Raw genomic sequence first — 18,996 nt, 5'->3', positions numbered from 1 at the left:
AGTTGCAACGGACGGGGCTCCCGCTATGACAGGCGAGCGCAAAGGAATGGCATCTATGGTGTGCGCCAAGGTGCGAGAGAGTGGAGGCGAGGCTGTAAAATTGCACTGTATCATCCACCAAGAAGCTCTCTGTGCCAAGACAGTCCAGCTTGGCGATGTGATGACCACAGTTGAAACCATTCTGTGCGAAGCTTCGTCTTTTTGAGACACAACTACGCAACTTCAACCTTGCGCACTTCCCTACGCTGTCCGAAATCAAATGTGCTCATCCAAAGGCCGACCTCTCTGCTAAAAAGGGGAAATATGTGTCTGTGATCACAACTCTTATGACAGAATTCAATCAGCGCTTCCAAGATTTTTCTGTCATTGAGAAAGAAATCAAGCTGTTCTCAACTCCCTTCCTGATGGATGCAGAAGAAGTGGAAGAGAGTCTGCAATTAGAACTCATCGAAATGCAGTGTGATGATTCTCTGAAGAATCAACATCAGCTCCTCTCCCTATCCGACTTCTACCAGAGCTTGGAAAAGGCCAAGTTTCCTCTGATGCGACACCACGCAAAAAGAATGACGAGTCTGTTTGGCACAACATACATATGCGAGCAAACATTTTCTCTGTTAACTCTGAACAAAAGCAGATTGAGAACCAAAATGACCGACAGCCATCTCTGTGATGTCCTTCGAATCTCAACCACCAAACTTACTCCTGACCTGCCAGCCATCCTTCAGTCCAGAGCGCAGCATCACTGCTCCCATTAAGTGCAACGCTGTTCCCATTGTAGGTGAGTTAAAATATATTACACAGTATTCATGTGTTCAAAAGCCCAATTACTTAATAAATTCAGTCAATTAAAGTTGATAACATTTTTCTAAAAAACGTTAGCTGATGTGTTAACAACCACAATAAATTATTTGCATAACTAGGTTAAATAAAGCCTACCCTTTCCCTTGTCCTGTTATTTTTCCCTCTTTATACAGGGCTGTGAAGGGGGTCCCCATCCTGACAAAGAAGCAATCTGAGGCTGCAGTTTTGAGAATGAGCTGCCAACCCTTTTTGTAAAAAAAATTAAAACCCATACATAGAAAGATGTGATGTATAAAGTTTTTTCTTTAAGTATAATAAATTATCAAGAATAATTTACCTACATTTGATTGATTTTATTTGAAAATAGATAAATGAATACCCATACATAGAAAGATGTGATGTATAAAGTTTTTTCTTTAAGTATAATAAATTATCAAGAATGATTTACCTACATTTGATTGATTGATTTTTATTACTGTTAATACACTAGAGGTGAGGCGATATACCTTAACTTTAGTGAGTGGCCCAACCTTTCGCATATTTTTCTGTATGTGGCCCTCAGTGAAAAAAGTTTGGACACCCCTGCCCTAGATGTAATGTTTTGAGCGAACCTGAACCGATTAGCCCTTGTTCTAGAAAATAACCAGGAGATGCACCGTTCGATATTGTGGATATTTTTCCAAACATTATACCCCAGCAAAGACATAATGACAGTCACTTGATATAAAGCTATTTTTTTTCCTGCATTGGACAGGGAATTCAATGACGGCACAGTGCCAAGAAGCCAGTTGTTATTTAAAGGGGACCTATCATGCAAAATGCACTTTTGTACATCTTTTATACATGAATATGTGTCCCCGGTGTGTCAGGGAACTCACCAAGTGTCACCAAGTGTGTGAAAACACAACCCTCTCTTTTCCTCCATACCCAAATCTCTAAAATTGGGGCTGCAACGGATCTGATACAGACTGATATAGATTTGAAAGTTCTCTGACGTCAGAAACGAGGAGCTCCGCCTATATGGCCGACTCTCCACCTATCAGGGGAATGAGCATGGATGTATAATAAGAACTGGATACAGCGTGGGAGGCGGGGCCTCATTCATTCCTATGAGAGTTGCTCATTGGCGCATGATGATAAAATGGCCCAACTTTTGAGAGAGCGAAACGTCACGGATTACCCGCCATGCCTGACAAGTACCCGTATTTGCGGTCATAGCGCATGCGCAACTTTAACCAAAATGCTCGTTCACATCAAGCACGTCAATTTGCGTACAAACCGCACGTTCATGACAGCATGGTAATGATGATTATTATTATGGATTTGATATTAACGAGGCGGCAGTTAGCAGCTAGCTAGTAATTATGCTAATGTACACATCAATCGCTATGTACTTATATTACGCTGTAACAGGATCTAGTGATATCCAAGCAACAGAGCTTCATTTAGCATGAAAGAATTATTGCACTGTATATACAGTTGCAAGAAAAGATGTGAACCCTTTGGAATTACCTGGATTTCTGCATAAGTTGGTCATAAAATGTGTTCTGATCTGCACGTTTGAAGTTTGCAAAAGAGCACCTGGATGTTCCACAGCACTACTGGCAAAATATTTTGTGGACAGATGAAACCAAAGTTGAGTTGTTTGGAAGGAACACACAACGCTATGTGTAGAGAAAAAAAAGGCAAAGCACACCAACATCAAAACCTCATCCCAACTGTGAAGTATGGTGGAGGGAGCATCATGGTTTGGGGCTGCTTTGCTGCCTCAGGGCCTGGATAGATTGCCATCATCGACGGAAAAATGAATTCTCAAGTTTATCAAGACATTTTGCTGGAGAACTTAAGTCCATCTGTCCAACAATTGAAGCTCAACAGAAGATGGTTGATGCAACAGGACAACGACCCAAAGCACAGAAGTAAATCAACAACAGAATGGCTTCAACAGATTTATGCAGAAATCCAGGTAGTTCCAAAGGGTTCACATACTTTTTCTTGCAACTCTGTATATGTAAATATATACACACAAACACACATACACATACAGTGCAATAAGCTTCTAAGTGCAATACGAAGCTACAGGGACGTTAATAACGTCGGTAATATTAACTTTATTTAATACAACATTTACGGTACAAGATTTAATCATACAGCCCATGTAGTAGCCGATAAAAATGAATTACAGCAAACATGTGCAATATATCCATTATTACAGCTCCGTGGGATGGCAGTAAGACGATATGGGTCCGTTCTTATTGTGCATCCATGGGTAAAGATAAACGCAACTCACATTGGTTTCTCAAACAGCATCTCTGTAAACTACGTGTAATCACTGAATTTCACTCTCTGCCTTTAAAGGCTCGTTGTAGCTCCAATAGCTCCAGCCCCCACCCTCCCTGTGAGCCCAGTGTGCTTTGATTGGTCGGGACCATGCTGAACACGTAACATGAACGTGCCGGGCGGCGCAGTCCCGTGGGTTAGATGCGCGTTCATAATGCAGAGGGAAATAACTCTCAGAATAACGTTATTAGCACATTTTTACAACTTGAGGAACGAATGTTTTTAATAAGGGCTATACAAGTGTTCATATTTGGTAGTTTATTTAGTTTTAAAAAAATTATCCAACGATTTACAGACCACTTTTTCCCCATGTAAGTCAATGGGAAAAAGTGTTTCCGGGCCTGGCAACCAAACGGAAGTGTAGTACCGCCGTTTGGCCACCCCGAATATTTTCATCTGAGTCCGGCGCACTTCCTGGGGGCTTGGGAATGAGAGGTTGGGCCATGGCCGGCCATTGCCGCTCGAAAGCGCTGGAGACGCTGTAGTACATATGCCAGGCCTGTAAGTGGCACTGTAGTCTGCCACAAAATCAGCGAAGAAGACTTCCCGCGGTTGCCATTCTGTTTATTCTCCGCTGTGGCTCTTTGTCTCCCTCCCCGAGGCAAGCGTTTGCTCCTGTTGCTGTTATTCAATGCAATCCCTCCCTCACTGTAATTCTCTCCGGTTAGTGCACCAGCAGATGACAAACACCCACCTCTCCGCCTCTTCCAAGGAACGAGGGGACCGTGAGGCAGAGTTTCAGTTAGATTTTTTTTCGCCAATCAACATGTCCGTTAAAGTTTAAATCTTCCGGACAAAATTAGAAAAGTGCCGGTCAAAGGTAGTAGTCATCAGGCGCCAACACCAAGGCTTGACAAACACGTTTTTTTTCTTGCTTGTACTTATCTTAGACTCTGGCGCACGTTCAGATATGAATTCATAAATGTAAACATATTGAAACTTGAACACATTGAGATCAATTAATTTTACACAAACTGTACATAATGTTCACTTCCTGAAAAACTAGGGCCAGTTTTCCAGTGATCTGCTTAATCCTTATTGTTCTCAAATCTCAATAAGCAATATACATCTCAATACATTTGAATATCGTGGAAAAGTTTATTAATTTCGGTAATTCTATTTAAAAGTGAAACTCATATCATATAGATTCATTTCACACAAAGTGAATTATATCAAGTGTTTATTTGTTTTAATTTTGATGATTACGGCTTACTGCTAGCAAAAAGATGTTGTCAGTTGTCCAGAAGACAGTCATTGACACCATCCACAAGAAGCGTAAGCCTCAAAAGGTCACTGCTCAAAAAGCTGGCTGTTCATACAGTGCTGTATCCAAGAATATTCATAGAAAGTTGAGTGGAAGGAAAAAGTGTGGTAGGAAAAGGTGCACAAGCAACAGAGATGACCGCAGACTTGATAGGATTGTCAAGCAAAAGCCAACCAAAAAGCTGGGGGAGCTTCACAAGGTGTGGACTGAGGCTGGGGTCAGTGCATCAAGAGCAACCACACACAGACGTATTCCAGGACATGCGCTACAACTGTCGCATTCCTCGTGTCAAGCCACTCCTGAACCAGAGACAACTTCAGAAGCGTTTTACCTGGGCCAAGGAGGAGAGGAACTGGTGTGTTGCTCAGTGGTCCAAAATCCTCTTTTCAGATTAAAGTAAATGTTGCATTTCATTTGCCGTGTCATCTGCTGGTGTTGTAGCACTGTGTTTTATCAAGTCCAAAGGGAACGCAGCCATCTACCAGGAGCACTTCATGCCTGCTTCTTCTGAAAAGCTTTATGGACTCGCCTGACCTGAACCCCATAGAGAATCCAGCAGAACATATTCAAAGTAATGATTACAAAAAATTGCAAAAAATAAATAAAAGTTTTTATAAAATATATTTCAAGATCATGTTTAATCATCTGATTCGTCTGTACATTGCTGTTTTAGTCTGTGTTCTTCTAATTAGTGTCTACGGTGTGTGCCTATTGAGCTGTTTAGAGCCATGTGGGACAAAACCCGATCATGCCCCTACCTCTCACTGTCTAAGTCAGAGGTGCCCAGTACGTCGACCGTGGTCGACCGGTCGACCGCGGGGGCAATGCTGGTAGATCGCGAGTCATTGATAAAAACAAAAAATCCAGCTCCGTTAAAATAGACAAAACAGATCACTCCTCCCGTGGCCTCCCTGCCACTTAAATCAGGAGTTTACTTGATTGACAGAAAAAGTGACCTATCGCTTTCCATTACATTACATTACATTGCATTTAGCTGACGCTTTTATCCAAAGCGACTTACAATAAGTGCATTCGACCAGGAAGATGCAACCTTGAAGAAAACAGAATCATATAAGTCCATCAGGTTTCATAGAGCCAAACATTTCAAGTGCTACTCAACTGGCTTTAGAAAGCCAGCCCTTTATTAGTATATAAGTGCTTTGTTAGTAATTCAATCGCTCGAAGTGGAGTCCAAAGAGATGAGTTTTCAGTTTGCGCCGGAAGATGTGTAAGCTTTCTGCTGTCCTGATTTCAATGGGGAGCTCATTCCACCATTTTGGAGCCAGGATAGCAAACCCACGTGTTTTTGCTGACGGGAACTTGGGTCCCCCTCGCTGTGCGGGTGCAGCGAGCTGTTTGGCCGATGCAGAGCGGAGTGCACGTGCTGGGGTGTACGGTTTAACCATGTCCTGGATGTAGGAAGGGCCAGATCCATTCGCAGCATGGTACGCAAGTACCAGTGTCTTGAAGTGGATTCTAGCAGTTACTGGAAGCCAGTGAAGGGAGCGGAGGAACGGCGTGGTGTGGGAGAATTTAGGAAGGTTGAAGACCAGATGAGCCGCTGCATTCTGGATGAGCTGCAGAGGTCGGATGGCACATGCAGGTAGACCAGCCAGGAGGGAGTTGCAGTAGTCTAGGCGTGAGATGACGAGGGCCTGGACCAGAACCTGCGCTGATGTCTGGGTCAGCTGGGGACGTATCCTCCTGATGTTGTAAAGCGTGTATCTGCAGCAGCGGATTGTCGCAGCAATGTTTGCAGTGAAGGACCGTTTGTTATCTAGGACCACACCCAGATTCCTTGCAGTCTGAGTCGGGGAAACAACAGAGGTGCCGATGTTGATTGTTTGGTCAAGAGTGGGACAATCTTTTCCCGGAAGGAAAAGCAGTTCAGTCTTGTCAAGGTTGAGCTTGAGGTGATGAGCAGACATCCACTGAGAGATGTCTGCTAGGCAAGCAGAGATGCGTGCGACGACCTGGGTCACCTGAGCGGGGAAAGGACAGAATTAGTTGGGTGTCGTCAGCGTAGCAGTGGTATGAAAAACCATGCGGGCTAATAACAGACCCGAGCGAGTTTGTGTACAAGGAGAAGAGAAGGGGACCAAGAACAGAGCCCTGAGGGATCCCTGTAGTTAATATACAAGGGTTGGACTCAGACCCTCTCCAAGTAACCCTGTAGGTGCGGTCTTTGAGGTATGAGGTGAGGAGGGAAAGTGCAGAGCCTGAAACTCCAAGTTCTTGGAGATTGCGAAGGAGGATCTGATGGTTCACCGTGTCGAATGCAGCAGACAGGTCCAGAAGGATGATGACAGAGGAGAGGGAGGCTGCTCTAGCAGTGTGCAGTTCCTCTGAGACAGCAAGGAGGGCAGTTTCTGTTGAGTGACCTGCCTTGAAACCAGACTGGTGCGGATCCAGAAGGTTGTTCTGATGGAGATAACAGGAGAGTTGTTTAAAGACAGCGCGTTCAAGTGTTTTAGACAGGAACGGGAGGAGAAAGACAGGCCTGTAGTTTATAACATCAGACGGGTTGAGAGTGGGTTTCTTTAGGAGAGGGTTTACTCTTGCCTCCTTGAGACTGTTTGGAAAGTGACCAGAAGTTAGAGAAGTGTTGATGAAATGGGTGAGAAACGGTAGAATATCAGGAGCGATAGTCTGAAGGAGGTTTGAGGGGATAGGGTCCAGAGGACAGGTGGTAGGACGGGCAGAGGTAATGAGGGTAAGAACCTCACTTGGAGAGAGAGGGGAGAAGGAGGTCAGTGTGTGGGTGAAAGGTGGGTCTGGTGATCCAGCGGTGAGTAAAGGTGAGTCAGAAAAAGAAGAGCGAATATCGTCAACCTTTTTTCAAAGCGGTTAACAAAGTTGTTTGACAGAAGGGGGGAGGGGGGAGGGGCTTTGGGGGGGTCCAAGAGGGTGGAGAAGATAGAAAATAGTTTTTTGGGATTGGAATAGGAAGATTGGATCTTATCTTGAAAGAAAGTGCTTTTTGCCTGAGAGATGGAAGCAGAGAAAGAGGAGAGGAGAGCCTGATAGGTTAGGAGGTTGTCATGGTGTTTGGATTTCCACCACTTCCGCTCTGCTGCCCGAAGGATGGTTCTATTAGCACGCAGTGCGTCATTTAGCCAGGGAGCAGGAGGGGACTGACGAGCCAGTCTGTTAACCCAGAATGCAAAGCGATACAAAATCAGTCAAGTGCCGGGAAAACTCAAATTAAGTTAAAGAGACAAACAAGAGACAAACAACAAAATTAGTGTGGGACCGAGCAAAAAGCTAAAGACATACCACTTCCACCCAGAATGGGAGGAAGAATATTTAATATATATAAGAGGCATTATCAGAGTGTTCACAAGGCATATGACAGCGACTTCCCTCCGAGTAGCGAGTTGAGAAAGAGAAAGGTCATGTATTATTGCTACAAAAACCTTATCTCGCAGTCTTAGTGTTGCCAACTCGTTTCTAACATGCAAAAAGACAAACAAATGTGTCTATGGTCGGTGTATTTTCGACCTTTTCAATCCAGACCAGATCTCTCTCTCCCGTCTGTGTGCGAGGGGGTGGGGCAGGTTACACATACACGCGGCCGCTACATGCAGCAACACACGCAGGAGATGGCTGAGAGAAGCGCTCCAAGGTGTGGTTAAATGTTACCCGTTTTGAGGTGGACAATGCTCCTTGCCAAGAGTGTTTAGCATGTAAGGGCGGTAACATGAGCAATTTGTCTAAACATTTTGCAAAAGTGCACCACATTCAGACGGAGGAATGCACCGGGTTCGACTGTCTTTCTAGTAGCGCTGTAGCCCCCCCCCCCATCCACGAGTAACGTTTCCACGTCAGGTGTTATGTATGTTAACAGCAACGCTCGGAGTTAACTCAATTATTCAAACATGGGTGATTAGATTAGATGGGAGGATTAGAGGTAACAGAGTTACTCTTTATTTTGTTAAAGTTTCAGCTATTCTGTTTACAGTTCTGTCATCAGATTATTTAATACGACTTGTTAAAACATTGTTGTTTCTTTTGATGTGAAATATTATTTATTTTATTTAAATAAAAAGCAATGTTAATTTTGTTCACAATTTGTTTAGTTAATTTAATAATATATGTATTTTTCAATCAAGTATTCAACTTTATTGTCTTCATTGTTAGTTTCCACATGCCTAAAACAACCTCAAGCTAAATCAGTGGTTCTCAAAATGGGGGGCGCTCCCCCCCCCCCCCCCCCCCCAGGGGGGCGCAGAGGCATGACAGGGGGGGCGCGAGAGAGCAGGAGGAAAAATTGTTATTACATTTTTTTTAAATAAATTTTAAAAAACATATTTTGAAAAATTATTGATTCGAAAATAATATGATACAGTACTATTACCTATGGGTCTCTGTGTTTCATTAAAGCTTGGCTGTGTGTGTGTGTGTGTGTGTGTGTGTGTGTGTGTGTGTGTGTGTGTGTGTGTGTGTGTGTGTGTGTGTGTGTGTGTGGAACGAGCCATTTTGTGTGGGTGCGAGAGAGAGAGCGCACTGGTACCGGAGATCATTGTTGTTAGCTTCTGGTGCTAGCGAGCTACGCTAACGGATATAAGGAGTTTTTTCAACAACAAGGTGGAGGAGAGTCCTCTCCTGTCAGACTGAGAGACTCAGTGAGCTAAAGGACTCTCAGTGTTATCTCAGTGGGTCTCAAACGTTTTGATCACCATTAATGTAAACAATTATTTCCGTTGCACACCTATATATTATCATTATAGTTATAAGAAAATAAGAGAATAAATTAAAAACAGGTATGAAATACTATATGACATTAAAAAAAGAATAAAGTTTAAAAGGGAGTGCTTTGTAAAATATCCATAAAGAAAAAGTAAATCTGCTGACAGTTCTGTTTCAAATGGGTGTTGAGAGATGTATCCATAGATCTCTTCATTTTGCTCTCAAAGTGCACCAGATTGATGCTTTTAACTTCAATATTTAAAAATCTTCCCGGGGGAGCTTGACTCCGGACCCCCCTATGTAAGGTCCACACACCACCTATAAAAATAGAACTTTACCCCTGCTTACACCTATATGCCGTGAGCTGATTATCGAGCCTTCATTGTAACAGTCGCGGGTACATTGTGTATATGCGTGGGGATTGTTGCAGTAGAAAATTCTACTGTAGCGCCCGGTACATTAATGGGAAACCCTAAATGTTTGAGCACCTTCTATGAAACGTCAAGCTACCCCACAGCACCCCCAAAATAAATCTCTGGCGCCGCCACTGAGCCTGACTATTTGTGTTGGGGGGGCCCGACTTTTTTTTTTCTCCAAAGGGGGGGCCTGACAGAAAAAGTTTGAGAACCACTGAGCTAAATCTAAAGGTTGATGGCTAAATAAGTGCATTTGAGAAATTGTTCAAGGCAGTAATAGTCCGAATAGTCCATTAATCGTTTCATTAATCGATAGACTCATCGAATATCAAATTAGTCGTTTGTTGCAGGCAGCCCTATTGTAGTTATCCCATGTATAAATAAAACGTGTTATTCAGCAACCCTTGCAATTTGGGATTTTATTTTTGGTTGGTAGACCTCGGTGAGCTGGTCATTTCAAAAGTAGCTCACCAGCCAAAAAGGTGTGGGCACCCCTGGTCTAAGTGAACGGTGACTGTAAAAACTATACACTGCGCATGCTCAGAGTATTGTCGTCCTATTTAATGTGTGTGGCAAAAATATAATGACCATAGGGGCACTGAGCTGCCATCCCCACCATACGTCATCTCACATAATTCAGAGCTGATTGGCTGTAAGTACGTGTGCCGCGAAAAGTGTGGTGTGTGAAGAGGAGACAAGAGAGAGTTGCAGTTATGCGTCCTAAAACCCGGAAGTAAGCTGCGCATGGGTTCCCTCCACAAAAAAATAATAATATTTCTCCATAGGATTTTAGAAAATAGCTCAAAATAAGATCTGTGGGAAACGTACCTGTTAGATAAATGCAAGTTTTGTTCAGCTGGATAATATCCACATGTCTACCCTACTTTTATAATTTTTGAACCATAAATCTATCGATTAGATTTACGATAGACTTTTGAAACTACAAGAAGATAAGGAGGACTTGTACAAAAAAGTAATAGAGATTTTTGTCCAGAAGGATAGGCAAATGGACTTCATCTTCAAGTCAAGGTAAGAACACCATTTTATTGAAAATAGGATCTTACTAAGAGAGAACAATTCAATATTTAAATGGTAATGTTACATTTTTTGGGTATCCTTTTGTTGAACTGTCTGTTTAAAATTAATCGAAGCATCAGACAAAAAAAGCTTTTGAAAATAATATTATATTTTGATTTAGGTCAAAATATTATATTTGTTTTGTTTGCTTCTGCTGCTGTGGAGGCCCGCTTTCACCTATCGTGTGCTGAGGTGCGGAGGACGATTCGCCGCGGAGGAGCTCCCACGGCTGAAGGCCCGCCATCCACCTGTCTTGGTTCCGCTGTTGGAGGCCTGCTCCCACCTGTCGCTGCTGTACGGGGGAGGATCTGCCACGGCTGTTTCTGCTTCTGCTGGTGCGGAGGCCTGATCTGGGGATACCGTGGAGAAACCGGAGCCCTGCCACACTGCTGCCTCGCCTGTTCCTTGCTGCTGTCCTGACGTGGATTTTGCCCCAGGAACATCGCGGATACTGTGTGCTGGACCGGGAAAATGGCCCATATCGTGATTCTGCTGTACCTATTGACTGTGTTGGACAATGAGAACATCGCTAGTCATCCTGAGAAGTCTACTGGATTCAGGTCTGTTCTACCGCCCGCAGTGGACATCCCCTGTACGGTTTCGGATGTGTTACACAAACAATTACTGGTCGCCTTGTCGCGGACATTCATTTCGACAAATGTTTGTCTTTCTCACTTGCCTGCTATGATGGTTCTTCAGAACTGTTTTTTTACTCTAATCTCACTTTCGCGGAGTTTGCTGGTGACTCTAAAACAGTTGACAATGTATGTGTGTTGGTTAAGAGAAAAAGGTGCTTGGTATTTTTATTATTGTTACTATCAGGGAATGTGCAACCAAACCCTGGTCCACCCAGTAGTAGCAGTTTGCTACTCCTGCTGATTTTATTTCTAGGTCTGGGTTGGGATTAATTCACTTAAATGTGCGCAGTCTGTTACCTAAATTAGATTTTGTCCGTATTTGGGCGAGCTCGACTGATGCTGATGTCATTGTCTTATCAGAAACGTGGCTAGATAAATCCATTTTGGCCTCTGACATTTACATAAATGGTTATAGTGTATATCGCACCGACCGTTCTAAAAAAGGTGGTGGCGTTAACATTTATGTGAAAAATAAGTTTTGTGTAACCAAGATTGTTTCCAAATCTATTAGTAAACAACTAGAATTTTTAGCCGTGAATATCGAAGTAACAAAGGGTCAACAGGTCATGGTGGTGGGCTGCTACAGACCCCCCTCAGCTGTCAAGGACTCTTTATCTTCATTTTCAAAACTTTTATCTCAACTTGCCTACAAGGGAATAGTGCTGCTTGGTGATTTTAATTGGGACTGGTTAACTTCTGTGTCAGAGGATTTTAAAAACCTGTGTACCTCTTTGAATATTACTCAGATTATCAATAGTCCTACTTGCCCAAATATTAAGTCCCCAAATAAATCCTCCTTAATTGATCTCATTTTAACAAATGTTCCACATAAATACTCATCTGTGGGAGTATTTGCTAATGATGTAAGTGACCACTGTGTTGTAGCCACAATTAGGGACACTAAGGTCCAAAAGGTTCAACCTCGTATCATCCTAAAAAGAGACAAAAAACACTTTGTGGAGCAGGGTTTTGTACATGATCTGTTTGATTTTGATTGGGGTAAAATGAATCTGTGTGCTGATATAGAAACTGCATGGTCTTATTTTTATCTTGGTTTTATGGAAATTATAGATAGACATGCACCTCTGCGCAAATTTAGAGTGAAGGGACGAGACAATCCTTGGTTTTCTGCTGAACTGTCCAGTCTCCTTCATGAGAGAAACAATGCCTGGGCAAAGGTTAGGAAATCAGGCTCAGAGGTATAATGGCTACGCTTTAGGCAGCTAAGAAATAGCTTCACATCGCAAATAAAAAGTGCTAAGTCAAAGTACTATTTGTCAGTTACCACAGAAAACCTAAATAATCCTAGGAAATTTTGGAAAGCCATACAATTGATTTCCACTGGTGATATCCCAAATGAGCTACCTCCGTGCCTCACCACAGAATCTGGCATTATATCAGACAGGGCTACTATGCTAAATTGCTTTAATAAGCATTTTGTGTCTTGTGGCTCTCTGTTTGATTCTGTCACTGACTGTGCTTCTGCTTTTGTGAACACTCCAATCCCTGACTCTGAACAATGTGGTCTGGAAAACCCTTTCAGTTTTACTCCTTTTACTGTTGGTGTTGTTCATGAAGCATTTTCCAAGTTAGATCCTAGGAAACCGGCTGGCCCGGAAAACATAGAACCCTTCTTTTTAAAGATAGCTGCAGATTTTATTGCTCTTCCTCTCACTACTCTTTTTAACCTCTCCCTCAACACAAATACAATTCCAAAAGTATGGAAGTCTGCTTATGTCTTGCCTTTACTGAAAGGAGGGGAGGCAACTATTTTAAATAAATATAGGCCAATCTCTAAATTGTCAGTTCTGGCTAAAGTACTCGAACGACTAGTGAGTGAGCAAGTAAAGGAGTTTTTATGTAAAAATGATATCTAAAGATGTCTAAACATCAGTCAGGCTTCAGAAAGAAACACAGCACCATCACTGCGACAATGAAAGTGGTGAATGACATTACTAGTATTTTAGATAATAAGCAGAGTTGTGCAGCTCTGTTTATTGACCTTTCCAAAGCATTTGACACCGTTGATCATCGCATCTTAAAGCAGAGGCTACTCAGTATTGGCATATCCAGCCATGCAGTGGGGTGGTTTGTGAACTCTCTGAAAGGTCCCAATGTGTTCATTTTGATGGGCTGTCTTCTGAGTGGTTAAACATTTCTGATGGTGTACCACAAGGTTCTGTTTTAGGTCCACTTTTACTCTCCATATATATCAACAGCTTAGGTGATAATGTGGATGAAGCTACTTTACATTTGTATGCGGATGATACCGTGATGTATTGTGCAGATACCTCCATTAAGGAGGCGGTTGTTGAATTACAGGTTGTTTTTAACACTGTTCAGACTCAGCTCTCTGAACTAAAGCTTCTTTTAAATGTGGATAAAACCAAGGTAATGCTCTTTTCAAAAGCTAAAAAGACACCAGAGCCTGTTTTAGATATTGTAACTACGCAACGGAAAAAACTTGAAGTGGTAACCTTTTACAAATATATTGGTATCTGGCTTGATGACTGTCTCTCTTTTAAACTGCATGTCAATAACCTGCTAAAAAAACTGAGGGTTAGGCTAGGTTTCTTTTACAGAAACAAGTCCTGTTTCTCACTTGAGGCCAGGAAAAGGCTAGTCACTGTGACCTTTTTACCTGTGCCTATGGTGATCTGTTTTATATGAATGCAAAGGCCAATTACCTGATCAAGTTAGATGCCGCCTATCACAGTGCACTGAGATTTGGGACAAACTGTAAAGCATTAACCCATCATTGTACCCTGTATGCAAGGGCAGGTTTGCTTTCACTAACTGTACGGCGGCTCAATCACTGGTATCTTTTTATTTACAAAGCAATGTTAGGGAAACTTCCATCCTACATCTGCTCCCTGATCTCACGGCGTATTGTAAATGGCTACTGCCTGAGATCGAATGCTGTGGTTATATTAAATGTGCCAACTGCTAGGACTGTCTTAGGGAATACAGCTTTTAGATGCACAGCTCCGCTATCTTGGAACAGTCTGCAAAAGGAATGGAAGTTGAGCAGTTTGGTTCCATTACATGTTTTTAAAGCAAGGATAGATGCTATCCAATCAGAAACTGTTGGTATCTGTAAATGCTACTAGCTATACAAACTGTAGTCAATGTAAATATGCCATATGATGTCCTCTTTGTTTTTCTGTCATGTTTGTATGCATGTTGGAACCTACTTGCAGCAGGTCACCATTGAAAAAGAGGTCAATGATCTCAATGGGTTTTCGCCTGAATAAATAAAGGTTCTGAATTGAATTGAATTGTAAACCTGAAGAGTCAGGGCCAGTGCCTGCCATGAACCTCACTGCACGTAATTGCAGAAGCTTACATATAGACATCTAAGTTTTTTGTACATATAAAAACGCCACTGATCACACCTCAGCAGTGCCACAGGCTGATCTCCACGACACGCCGTATGGATGCAGTATTTCGTGCAAAAGTAGACCCAACCAAGTACTGAGAGCAGAAATATGAACATACTTCTCAGAAGGCCAGCATTTCTGTATTTAAAATCCTTTATTAATTGGTCTTGTGTAACATTCAAATTTTCTGAGAAACTGAATTTGGGGTTTTCTACGGAGCCCTGGAGGGTTCATAGAGAGAAAAATAAATAAAACGTGGCCACGTTTTACTAAAGCGTGCGCACGAGTTACTAAAGCGTGCGCACGAGTTACTAAAGCGTGCGCACGAGTTACTAAAGCGTGCGCACGATTTAATAACTAAAGCGTGCGCACGATTTAATAACTAAAGCGTGCGCACGATTTAATAAAGCGTGCGCACGAGTTAATAAAGCTTGGCCTTGTTTTATTTATATTGAGGGATTCCTGTCCGTGACTCACAGTATCTGCTGCCCACAGCTGTTTTATAGAAGGAAAACCTCCTTCACTTTATGAAATCTCTGCGGCACCAGTGGCCTGTGCTACGAAGCAGGATTCGCTATTTACACTATTCATTCATGAAGTATGACACTGCGCTGTCAGCACGCGTCTCCATGTTTGTGATTGGTCAAATGTTGCTAACCCCGTCCCTTTCACGTGAACGCGCTCTCAGCCGGTCAGAGAAACCCTGGTTGATTTACTGAGTTGATAACCAGCTTCGCAGGACCGCTTATCGACATTGCGTTTGTTAGGGCTAGTTAAGCCGGGTAAATCGAACATATCCAGGGTCTGTTGAACTGGCTCCGTAGTACAGGGCTCTGGAGGCAGTAACGTGTAACTCAGCAGAATCTGAGAAGAGCAGCACCAGCTGCAAAGAGCTGTGCCTTTTACTGTTTACTTCACTGTGTTTCCCTTCATTAGAACCGCTTAATAGAGATCGAGGCTGCTACGTTTAACCACACACACCTCTACACACATCGAACTACCAGAGTATTCCGCCTCGTTTTATGAAGGAGATGTCCTGTCACCGGGGCGCATGGTGTGTGTGTGTGTGTGTGTGTGTGTGTGTGTGTGTGTGTGTGTGTGTGTGTGTGTGTGTGTGTGTGTGTGTGTGTGTGTGTGTGTGCACGCTCAGCTCCGCTCTGTGTGCGTGCTCGGTGTGTTTGTGTGTGTCCGACACCACCGGCATTTGTTTTCAAATGACCACGAACAGTAATTTACACAAATCTGGTTCTCCATAGTTATATGTGTATTCCCAAGTGAAAGAAATTCGTTTAATCTTAATCTCGATGTGATAGTCCTGCCGGAGTACACCGGAACGAACGATACTATCATAAACAAATGCCGCCCCCCACCCAAACGCCCCTCACACAAACACACACACGTGTGCGCGCACACACACAAAACGAGGCCACGCTTTATTAAATCGTGCGCACGCTTTAGTTATTAAATCGTGCGCACGCTTTAGTAACTCGTGCGCACGCTTTAGTAACTCGTGGCCACGCTTTAGTAACTCGTGGCCACGCTTTAGTAACTCGTGCGCACGCTTTAGTAAAACGTGGCCACGTTTTATTTATTTTTCTCTCTATGAACCCTCCAGGGCTCCGTAGTTTTCAGTAGCTGTAAGCCCTAATCATGAATCTCTAAAATAATTCACTTTGTGTTTATTGAATCTATACAATATATGGGTTTCACTTTTTAAATAGAAATACTTAAATTAATCAACTTTTCCAAGATATTCGAATTGCTATGATGGGCTGGGTGAGATTCCAGGGCTGATTTTTAGTCCCAGTCCACCCCTGCACACTATTGCCTGCATGCGGGCTGCGGCTATGAAAAACCCCAAACTTCCTGACCTTTTTTCTTTACGACACGTTTGCCAAGTTTCCGGGTGAATCTCTCCATAATGCGCATAAAGTTTAAAATGTTAATTAAGTTCCATGTCGCCTGTGGAAAGCCACAATGCATTGCGAAACAATTTGCTTGTCATATAAAGAATGTAGGAGGGCCAACTTTACATCGCTCCGCCTTTTTGTCTTTGCCGTATGTTACTGCATCTTATTATACATCCATCTGACTTTAGCTACAAACTTCTGCTAGGAAGCGTTAGCCTGTAAACAAGACCAGCCAACAACAAAACCATTGTTGAAACCATCAACGTCAATGAAGTGTTGGATCAACAAAAGTTGATGAACGTTGTCCAACACATCCTCACATACTGTCTGAAATTGGTGTAGAAGTGACGTTAGCTGCTAACCTCTAGTTAGCAGAAGTTATCACGCCTTTCCCTCCGTTCACACAGTACTGTGGTTTCCCAAATTATGACAATTACCTTGAACTATTCAGGGAGCATGTCTTCATTTCATGCAGAAACCCCGCTCCGTGGTGCTTATGTCTTCTCTTCTCCTTCTGCTTATCGTTTCCAGCGGTTACTAGCCAACTTTAACGGAGCATCACGAAACGGGTACTGGGGGGTAGCATCATCAAATACGGAGGGACCGCAAGGATGAAACCGGAAGTGCGTGGTTGGGACCTTCATAATAAAACCAATGGAAACTTATATTATATAATGTATCATTAGAAAATACATATAAGAGGTTTTTTTAACGTTGTAATTCGTCAATACGGAGCATATTTTTGGAAAATACGGAATACGAAAGGTTGTGTTAAAAATAAATCATATAAACACATTAATGTATGTAAAAAAATCAATACAAGTGTCTTATAAATGAAAAGCAGTAAAAGTGCAACATTTCCCTCTTTTAAGTGAAGTAGAAGTACCAACACATTGAAATATTCAAGTATAGTACAAGTACCCCAACATTAAGTAGGCTACATTACTTGAGTAAATGTAGCCTACTCAATTACATTCCATCACTGCCTTATGCCAGCCAAGAAATCATTTAGACTACTAGAGCATAACATAATGCATGCAATACATTCTGCTGCTAGGCAAGGCTGGATTTACTGATAGTGCCTGGGGTAAAAAATGATTAATTAGCAATTATTCCTCCCAGTCGACATTATTTCTGAAATACAAACTAAACCTAGGTGAGAGGTAATGAGGCTAAACCCAAGTTGATTTAGAAATACCAATAACATGCCACGTTTCTGTTCCTAATACTTGGTAACCTAGCGTTAATAAAGTAAGTATATTAAAGTATATGTATTTATTTTGTGTATTTACATTTTATAAATTTATACCCTGCTATATTTGCGATGCAAATAATAATAATAATAATAATAATAATAATGTAATTTACTCAATTGTGCCATATACTCATTTTGATTTTTGTAATACTGCCGATTGTTATTCTATATTTGGTTCTTTTTTATTCCATTCCATATATGTAAACACTGTTATATGTTACTATATTTTTTATATTTTTCTAGTTCTCTATCTGTGTTTTACATTTTTGTTTTACTTTTATGTAGGCACCACGACATCAAGTCAAATTCCTCGTACGTGTCAACCTACCTGGTAATAAACCTGTTTCTGATTCTGATTCTGATATGTTACAGATTCAGATTTTTTTAAATAAAACATTCTTATGAGTTTAAAAAATATGAAATGAAGTAACTGCTTCCATGTTATTGAGTTATTGATTTATGTTCTTGAACCTTGGACAAAAGTGGTTTTGCTTTATTTTGGCAAGCTTTTCTCTGCTACACACACACACCCAGCTTTTTCAGATAACCTGTCAACAACATGTAATGCACACCTGGCAACACTGAAATGCATATACACATAGACTTTATACACAAATTGGTTGAGGGCAGATTCTGATAGTTGAGGCAGTAAAAAAGGAACCTTATGTATAACCACAAGTGAGGAGTTAACCATTTTTCTTCTTACTGAGTAAGCCATGTCCGTATGGTCTGATGTGTATGATATGAATGTCAAAAAACAGTTATTCCAGGTTACACTGATTGAACCTTAAGGGGTTAAAGAAGCACTTAAACACACATCTCTCTGTTGGGGCATCAAGCCAGCATGCAAAGATAAACACTCACAAACCAATGGTCAAAAAGAGTGTTTCACAGCAGCACCAGTGCAGAGCAGTACACCACATAGACGTGGTGGAAGTGGCAGCATCTTCTCTCAGTTGCAGCCCCCATAGCGGCTGCAGCTATTTAAACTGTGCTGCATTGCAGGGCTGTTCCCCCCACAACCATGGCTGAGATTACATAAAATCTGACGGCATCATGGTGGTTTGGATAATCTCTGAAAGGGAGATTGGTAGGATTCGCCCAGGAAAAAGGAAAAGTTAAGAGAGAATGAGACAAGTTCAGGAGGATTAAGAGCCGAATGGAAAGGCAGAAAGAATGAAATAGAGATGGGAGCAGCAGATAGCCGCCCTGACAGATTGATTGTT

General features: G+C 42.1%; 1 protein-coding gene across 1 annotated transcript in view; it reads right to left on the bottom strand.

Annotated features, from left to right (window-relative positions):
- Positions 1–17,119, bottom strand: part of gne (glucosamine (UDP-N-acetyl)-2-epimerase/N-acetylmannosamine kinase) — a 46,340-nt gene extending 29,221 nt beyond the window's left edge. The window contains exon 1 of the mRNA XM_079679040.1: positions 16,953–17,119. The gene's annotated coding sequence lies outside the window, so the exon portion shown is untranslated. The remainder of the gene's footprint in view (positions 1–16,952) is intronic.
- Positions 17,120–18,996: the final 1,877 nt, after the last annotated feature.

The sequence above is a fragment of the Notothenia rossii genome (assembly GCF_949606895.1).
Source record: "Notothenia rossii genome assembly, chromosome: 1".
In the NCBI taxonomy this organism is placed as follows: domain Eukaryota; kingdom Metazoa; phylum Chordata; class Actinopteri; order Perciformes; family Nototheniidae; genus Notothenia; species Notothenia rossii.
Note: the sequence above shows the minus strand (reverse complement) of the source record. Positions and strands in the feature narration are given on the sequence as shown.